Source organism: Eublepharis macularius, chromosome 2 (assembly GCF_028583425.1).
Source record: "Eublepharis macularius isolate TG4126 chromosome 2, MPM_Emac_v1.0, whole genome shotgun sequence".
NCBI classification, from domain to species: Eukaryota; Metazoa; Chordata; class Lepidosauria; order Squamata; family Eublepharidae; genus Eublepharis; species Eublepharis macularius.
The window spans coordinates 179,652,498-179,662,037 of record NC_072791.1 but is presented as its reverse complement, the minus strand read 5'-3'; positions in this window follow the sequence as shown (position 1 = coordinate 179,662,037).

Sequence of the window (9,540 nt, the reverse complement as noted above, 5' to 3'; positions counted from 1 at the left end):
TTTGTGGGTCTTAAAGAGACCACTGGACTCAAACTTCATTCTCACATCTCTTGATGACACCCAACTCTATCTGTTGATGGATGGCCAGCCAGACTCTGCTTCAGATAATCTGGCCAGGGCTTTGAAGGCAGTGACTGGATCGTTGAAACAGCGCTGGCTGAAGTTGAATCTGAAGTTGAATCCTATGAAGACAGAGGTCCTGCACCTGGGCCATGGGCTCTTAGATTTGGGATCCAGCTCTCAGCCCTTGACGGGGCGCTGCTCACACTTGTGCAAGTGGTGAGGAGTCTGGGTGTGGCCTTGGATGTCTCCTTGTCAATGGAGAACCAGGTCACAGCAGTTGCTTGATCTGCATTTTTCTACCTTAGTCAGATCAGGCAGCTTGTTCCTTACCTTTCAGCCCCTGACCTTGCTGCTGTGATCCATGCAATGGTCACCTCCAAATTGGACTACTGCAACTCGATCTACACTGAGGTGCCCTTGTCCCTACTCTGGAAACTACAACTGGTCCAGAAAGCAATGGTGCGCATTCTGACCAGGACACCATTACAGTCACATATGATTTTGCACCAGCTCCACTGGCTCCCAGTAGAATTTCAGATTAGGTTCAAGGTCTTGGTAGTGGCCTTTAAAGCCCAACATACCTGTGGGGCCACCTCTCACCATATGTTCCCTGGAGAGCCTTTATTCAGCAGATCAACACTTGCTGGTGGTCCCCGGACTCAGAGAGGTTTGTATCGCCTTTTCAGCCCTGGCACCGACCTGGTAGAACTCTCTGTCTGTAGAGACCCAGCCCCAGCAGGCTTTATTAACTTTCCACCATGTGTGCAGGATGGAGTTGTTCCACCCGGCATATGGTGGTGGAGGCGGGCATTCTCCCCCCTTTAATTAGCCTCCCACCAGGGGGGATATGATCCACTCTGGTCTGTTGAACATCAAACAGCTTGCCACTCACCCTCATGGGTTTCTTGTATATAGAGGCATTGTGCAATAAGAATGCTGCCCTGTTTTACTGAAGTGTTTTCATTATTATGCTGCCTGTTTCATATTTTTTTCTGTGATCCGCTCTGAGCCTGGTGGAGAGTGCCCTCAAGTCAGAGTTGACTTATGGTGACCTCTGGTGGGGTTTTCATGGCAAGAGACAAACAGAGGTGGTTTGCCATTGCCTGCCTCTGCAACCCTGGTCTTCGTTGGAGGTCTTCCATCCAATTACTAACCAAAGCCAATCCTGCTTAGCTTCTGAGATCTGATTGGATCAGGCTCACCTGGGCTAATCAAGTCAGGGCAGTTCTCAGGGACAACAGAATATAAACAAACAAACAAACAAACAAACAAACAAACAAACAAACAAACAAACAAACAAACAAACAAACATCATTAACTCCTTTCTTACCTGTATGCCAAGTTGCTGCTATTTACATGTTCTACCAAATGTGTTATTCCAATCTCAGGGCCAAGCTACAAGTGACGAATGACACTTGAACGGCAAGTGTATTTCTCCCTGTTCACTTGCCCTCCACTCAATCCACTTGCCGTTCAAGTGTCATTTGTCACTTGTAGCTTGGCCCTCAGCTGTATTTATTGCTTAGGTATTTGTGAATCTTTCCTCTAATTAGCTCTTCCTGGCAACTAACCCCACTACCTGCATGTAATATTTAAGGAAATCTGTTTCAATGTATGGGAAGAAGTCAGCGCATGCTGAATCTCTGTTCTTTCATGTACCAGGGTTGTATCCTGAGCCACCTTCCAAATCACTTTGTATTTTATTTAACTATTACATTCAATATGCTTAAGGATAGGGCGTCTGGATTTGGCATTCTTGAATTTATCTACATATGATTTTAGAGTTTCATCAAAGCCCATTTAAACCCTTGGAACTTTTTCCAATGACTCTGATAACAGCACTGGGTGTTATTTATCTTACTGCCCACCGTTCTGAAACATATATGAACACACACACAATATTTTAGTTTGTGATCCTGGTTTTAAGAGAATTTCTTGTTCCATTGTTCAAAATATTGCTTTTTAAACTTTATCTCCTTTAGGAGATAACTGTAACTTTGGGTCCTCTGCCTCTTCTTCTATCAGCTCTAGTCTCTGTTATCCAGTCTAGAAGGAGAAAGCAAAGAAATGAAGGAAGAAGTGGAGAAAATGGGTGGAAGACAATTGTAGCATTCTCAGATTGGCATCAGGATTTATGTGGTCAGGCATCTCTCAAGCTCTTTGGCCTGGCAAAGGTTCTCTCCTGCATCTGGACCCAGGAGATCACTCTCCTATTTCTCAAAGGAAGTGCCTGGAGGCACTGGAGGAAGCAGAGAGTAAGATAATTGTACCTTGTTGACTCCTCCAGGCACCCCTTCAACCAGCCCAGCAGCTCCGATATCATTGCAATGAATCTTTCATGTTCCTCTTAGACCCACTGGTACCAATAGAACTAGAATGTTGTACTCCATTCCCTGTAGTGCAGCTACAATGTAGGGTGGTGGCTATTACAGAGGGACAGTGCAGACACAATGGAAGGAAGAGCAAATGTGGCAGGGATTTGAGGGGGGCACACCAATGGAAAGAACCATGGATATCTTCTGCCCAGTTGTCCCCCAAAAACTTGAAGCCAATTATAAGTATACTAGGAGTGAGCGATTCAGTATCTGGTATACCAAATATATACCAAATAATTGCTGATTCTTCCCCCCCCCCCTTTTTTAGTATACTGAATAGAGAATCTCAAAGAAAACTGGGATACCAATTAAATCAATACCAAATAAACACAAATTTATATTGGAACAGATATTAAACACATCAGTCTGCAAGCATCTGGTAGACAACATGGTGATATATAGAAGTCAGCATGGATTTATCCTCAGCTGGTCCTGCCAGACCAAACTCGTCTCCTTCTAGGATCAAGTGACAGGCTTACTGGATCGTGAGAATACTAGTTTATCTGGATTTCAGTAAAGCTTTTGACAAGGTTCATCATAATGTTCTGATGGGTAAACTAGAGGACTGTGGACTGGACTTTAGGATAGTTTAGTGGATAGGGAACTGGTTGGAGAACAGCACTCAAAGAGTAGCTGTCAATGCATTTCATATAAATGGAGGGAGGTGTCCAGTGAGGAGCCACAGTGCTCGGTTACTTTTCAATATTTTTATAAGTGATCTGGATGAAGGTGTGGAGGGGCTAGTCATTAAATCTGCAGTTGACCCCTAAATGGGAGAAGCAGCAAACACAGCAGTAGGTAGAGATAGAATTCAAGGAGAACACACTGGGAAAGTGGGTGGATGTGAACAAGATGCAATTTAACAAGGATAAGTGCCGAGTTCTACATCTGGATAGCAAAAACCTAGGAATATGCATACTGGATAGGGGGATACACTTCTGGGTAGCAGTGTGTGCGAACAAGATCTTGGAGTTCAGATGGAACATAAGTTAAATATGAGCAGCCAGTGTGATGCAGCGACAAAAAAGGCTAGAGCGATCTTGGGGTGTATCAACAGAAGCATAACATCCAAATTGCAAGATTTCATAGGGGGACCCAATTGCTCTCTTTAAGTATTTGAAAGGCTCTTAACCAGAGGAGTACAGGGAACTGTTCCTGTTGGCAGCAGTGGATAGGATTCGCAATAATGGTTTTAAATTATGAGTGGGAAGGTACCAGCTGGATATTAGAAAGCACAATAAAATCGGCTTCGGAGGAGTATAATGCCATAGGCACTGACCACTGACACCATTGTCTCCAAAAGAGATAACGTCACCATATGGATTTAAGTTGTAATCTCCAGGTGCCATGTGGAGGTGTTGGTAAACCTACTATAGAGGGGCCTCTATGGGGTATAGTGACAAAGAGGCTACTCTCTAAAACATAAACTGTCAGAGAGATTTTAAAATCTTTTCTTTGGAGGTCATTGGTAGTTCTTGGAGATCTCCAGAAGGGTTGGCAACTGTAAGGAAGTGTTTCAGACACCACAGTTGTCAATATCCAATGGCACCACTGTATACAGTTTAGGTGAAATAGGTCATATGGAGTTCAGTTGAAATGGAAAGATATCTCCAGGCATGGCAACCCTAATTTGGAAGGTCTTCAGTGGGGTATAATTCCACAGCAGCCACACTCCAAAGTGACTGTTCTGTTTGAGATAATTAAAATCTGTCATTTGAAAGTCATTTGTAATTCTAGAAGTTCTCTAGGTGGGTTGGCATCAGTTTTCAGGTGGTACCTACAGTAAGTGGGGTATAATTCCACATAAGCCAGCATCAGAAGCCTCCTTGTCTCTGAGAATGTTAAAATCTGCCATATGGAGATCAGCTGTAATTTGTGGAGATCTCCAGGAGGGTTAGGAATCACAAGTGTCATCAAGCCAGGAAGGTTTAGCATGGATCTGCCTGCCACCAGATCTGCCACTGTTTCTCAAAGAACCCCAGGAGCAGAGAAGGCTGAAGGTAAGGCAGAAGCATGGGCCAAGCACAGGAGTGCATGCCTCGCAACCCAAGGCCTTCCCCCTGCTGAGGAAACATCAAGAGACCCCTCAGTCAGTACAGGATCTGATCTACTCCTCGTGCAACATGCATCTCACCATGTCTAGCAGTGTCCTATTATTTCTCTTTGCTTCTCCATTTTGTTCAGGAGTGTAGGCCACTGTGGTCTGGTGTTCAGTGCCTTCCTGTCTTAGGCATTGATGTGTGGCATTGGAAGTTTGATGTTAATTATTGGGGAATTAAATACAATTGAAGACCATATTTTGTTCCATTGTTCATCTGTTGGTGTGTCACTATCTTGATACCACTTTTTTTTGAAAGCTTAGGATTTTGGGTTTTATATAGTGAAGAAGATTATTGTATACTTTTGAAATTAGGCCTTTTCGAGGAGATCTCATATTGTCTAATACTAATTCAAATTCTGTTTTTGGGTTGTTCATGATTTCCTTTAAGTTTATGTGAGAGGCCATATGGTTAAGTTGGAGGTAGGTACACCATGGGATGTTGTGGTGAGTTTTCTAACACTTATTTGTCCAAGATTCCTTTTTTAAAAAAAACAATATCCACCAATCAAATTATTTTATATTGTTTCCAGTTTTTACTGAAAGCAGAAATTTGACCAAGAGGAAACCAACTTTGTGAAAAAAAGAAGATAAATCTAGAAATTTCAGGGGTGAGTTTATTTTTATAAAGGTCCCATGTTTCTAAAATTGCTGTGAGAAAGAAATTTTACTTAGTAGAAGATAGTCGAGAGTTTTGTTTGTTCCATATTAAATCCTAGATAGACACAGGGTAGTCTAGTGGTTGAAAATTTTTGGTCCAATCTATTTGGTTTCCTGTTTGTAATATATGAAGTATGTTTGTTTGACAGATTGATTTTTGATATACGTCTCTGTCTGGATAATTAAATCCACTGTGTATATTCTTTAGACTTACAGCGCAATCCTATGGCCGGCCCCAACGCCGACGCGGCTGCACTGGTGGTGTGGCGGCGCCGCCGGGCCGGATCCTGTGCCAGCAAAGTGTGGCCGCAGCGGCGCCCGCAGCGGCGCAGAGATGCAATTTTGGAGAACCAGAAAGTGTTGTGGGCGGGTCTGATCCACGGCCGCCGCCAGGCGCAGCCAAAGGGCGCTGTTCCTGACAAGCGTCAGGGGGAGGGGCCAGGAAAGGCGCAGCCTATGGGCAGCACGCGATCCCGGCCAGGCCCCAGAGCAGCAGGCAAACCGCGCCCATGCTGGCAGACTGCCTCGGCTCGTGTGTCGGGCGGGGCTCGCAGTCGGGAAGGAGAGGGGTGGGCGTAGTCTGAGAAGCCTTTCCCCCGTTTGCCCAATGTAGCACCAAGTCCCTGGCGGCCGCGTCCAGAGAGGTTGGCATGGGACTGGCAGGCGCCCTGCCATGAGGAATCCAGGGCAGCAGCCAGTCTCTGGCAGCAGGGGACAGCCCCCCAGTGGCGCCGAAGGGGAGGGCTGGCCTGAGGCCGCCACCAAGAGGCAGACACAGCGGGCCTGCCCCCTCGTCCCCATCCCAAGGCAAAGAACACAGACACCCATTGCACAGAAATCAGCCTTTATTATTATATCATCCCACCTCCCCCAGCAGACGTGAGGAAGGGGAGGCGTGTAGGAGAGCTGTCTGTGCAGCAAAACACCCCACCCCACCCCCAAGGCGGCAGCGGCGGTCACCGGCGAGGCCGGCGGCCGGACCCCCTTGGCCGTCCACGGGCCCGGCCTCTCGCACGCAACTGGGCCCGAGGGAGGGGTGCCTCTGGGGCGGGTGGAGCTGCTGCAGCGGGTGGGGCCAGAGGGTCGAGGATGGCGACGAGCCGCCCGAGCAGGGCTTCGGCACGGACTTGAGAGGCACGGACCCCTTCCCCCACTTCCAGTACCGCAGCCATGAACTCCCGGCCGCGGTTGTTCGCCTCCTCCCATGCAGCGTGCACCTCTAGCCGCTCCCTCTCGATCGCCGCCCACATTGCGGCTAGTGTCGGGGGAAGCCGCTGGGCAGGGCGGGGGCCGCGAGCCCGTGCGCCTGGAAGGATCCCCTCCATGGGCCCCTCCCCCTCAGAGGCAGAGCCAGGTCCTTCCCGCACACGGCCCATGGCACCTGGGGGCGGGGGGGCTGGAGGGGATGGTGCTGCAGGCTGGGACAGCTCCTCGAGCGGCTCTGTCGATGAGGTGTCCTGAACCGGCGGAGTCCCAGGGCCACCTTCACCCTCCACCGACACAGGGAAGCCGAGCGACTGCAGGAGAGCCGCTCCGGCAGCAGAGGTCCTCCGGGAGGGTGGCAGCTCGCGCAGCTGGGCAATCACCTCCCCGCCTATCTCCAGGCGCATGGTCCCTGCTGGAGCGAGACATGGGTGGGAAGAGGCCCCAGGGAGGGAAGAGCAGCGGCCCAACATGGGCTGCCATAGGCCACCGAGCCGGGCCAAGCACACCCATTCCAACTGCGGTCGCAGCCCCTCGTCTTGAGACCGGTCGGCGCCATGAGTGGCCTTGGATGTGTGGCCGAGGCCAGCGGCCGAGCCGGTCCCTGGCCCCACCAGCAGCAGGGCCACAGATACATACCGTGCTCCGGATCCATGCCCCCCGACGGGCCCGGTTGAGGCTCCTCGTCGCTGGCAGCAGGGGCTTGCTGTGGCGGTGGAAGGGCTGCCTGTTCCTGGGCCCCGCTCTCTGCCAGGGGGGGCACAGACTCCGCTGCCTCTGCCTCCGCCTGGCTTGGGTCTGGACCCTCAGGGGCCGTGCCTACTCACGGGAGAGGCCCTGTCACACATGTGCCACGATCCATACGTCCCCCCCCTCGCCTCCCTGAATCCACAAATACTAACCGGGCAGGACCTCAACGCCCAGGCCGCCCACCACCGCCTCCGGGATGACCGCTCGCATGACCGCCTCTGGGCCTGGGAGCCCCTCATCAAGGGCCCGCTCATAAGGAACCCCCTGAGACATGAGGAGGCGCACTCGTTTGCGCGCGGGCCCGAAAGAATCATTCCAGCGCTTCATTGCCGAGTGAGCAGTGCGGGGTGCGTTGCCCACAGCCGAGACCCTGTCAGCTGCCATCTGCCAGAATGCCCGTCGTCGAGACCGGGACGAGGCGCCCCTGTGCGTGCTCAGGGCGACCTCCGCATTCTCCACCACGAGCCCAAAAAGCAGCACTCTCTCGGCCTCTGTCCAGTTTGCCTGGCGCTGGCTTCCGCCGCCACTAGTGCTCTCAGCAGACATGGGGGTAGTGCCCGCTGGAATGTCCGGTCCCCGAGATAAGTGGTGGGAACCAGCCACCTAGTCATGTGCTCACCCATCCCCTCGGCAAGATGGAGGAGGGCACAGGGGGTGCAGGACCGGGAAGGGTGGCTGGGACGGCCCATGCAGCGGACAGAGGACCTGCTCCTGAGCACCACTTGCAACGGGCCGCTGAGACCGGTAGGCCTGCTGCTGTGCGTGGGGGGGGGTTCAGGGTGCTGAAACTCAACCTGCGTTCCTTCCAGGCAGGACCTTGATCATCCCCGCCTGGTGCCCGCCACTGCCGCCGCGGCTCCCAGCCATCCGGACCAGCCACCTCCTGCCAGCCGTGTTTGTCCGAGCGGCCCTCAGGCGGCGCCGCCTCAGACGCCGCCGCCGGTTCCAGGCCAGGGTGCCATCCCTGCTCCTGGGCGACATGACTTGCCTGGACCGCTTCCGCCTGGACAGGGCAGCCATACAGGCTCTGTGCGAGGAGCTCGCGCCCGCCCTTCAGGGGCAAGCTGCGGCTCCCTGGGGCATCCCCGTCCTCCAGAGGGTCCTGCTGTCCCTCCGCTACCTTGCGACCGGCTCCTTCCAGGGAGTCATGGCTGAGGCCTTGGAGGTCTCCCAGTCATCCGCCAGCCGCTGCCTGCATGCCTTCCTGGACGCCCTAGTTGGTCGGATCCGCGAGCACATCCACTTTCCCACCTCAGAGGCAGAGTTGGCACCCATCCGGGCTGGCTTCTCCTCCTTTGCAGGCTTCCCCAATGTGATTGGAGCAGTCGACTGCACGCATGTGGCCATATGCGCTCCCAGAGAGGAGCCGCAGGTCTACAGGAATCGGCACCGGTTCTACAGTATCAACGTCCAGGCAGCCTGTGACCACCAGGGGATCTTCACGGACCTCGTTGCCAAGTTCCCGGGAAGCGTCCACGACGCACAGATCTTCACCACCTCCGGCCTGAACAGGCTCCTGTCATCATGGCCTGAGGGGAGAGGCTGGCTCCTAGGTCAGGAGTTGGTGGGGGAGCTGTGAGGGGACGGGGATGGGAAGGGAGATCCTAACTCCGCCTCCCCTTGCAGGTGACCGTGGCTATCCATTGCTGCCTTACCTCCTGACGCCATACCCTGCGGATGAGCCCGCCGACAGAGCCAACTACAACCAGGCCCACCGGCGCACGAGGATGGTGATCGAACGTGCTTTCGGTCAGCTGAAAATGCACTTCAGATGCCTCCATCACACGGGCGGCCGCCTGGCCATGCAGCCGTTCACCGTCGCCAAGCTCGTGGCTGCCTGTGTCATGCTGCACAATATTGCCGTGCGCCAGCAGCTCCCCTTGCCAGCCACAGAGGGCCCAGGCGAGGACCCCTGGCTGCCGCCCGCCGGTCGCCTTTCTCCTGACGCCCCTGCAGAGCCCCAGGAGCATGACCGAGCTGTGCGAGACAGGGTCGCGGAGCACCTGTGGCATGCTGCGCGCTGAGGGCCATGCCTGGCCATGGGGGGCTCGGCCGGCCAAACACTCGCCCTTTACGCCCCTATGGTGTCCCAGGCGGCCCCTCCGAGTCCCCGCTCCCTCAACCCCTGCATGTAGAGAGCATGGGAAAGCCGCCCCGGCCAGCAGCCACCGCCCCCCATGGACGGGCTGCACGGGAAAAGCGGTTAACGAACTTGGCTTTATTCCCAATCGATTCCAGGGCCGCATCAGGCGCCCAGAGAGCAGCTTGCCAACCCAGAACCCCGGCCTCAGCAGCCAGGAGGGTGAGGGCTAGGTAGCGCGTTGGAGCAGGGGGAGGCCAGCGACCCCGCCACGGCATCCCCATTACAGAGCAGGGGCCCGGCTGGGGTCC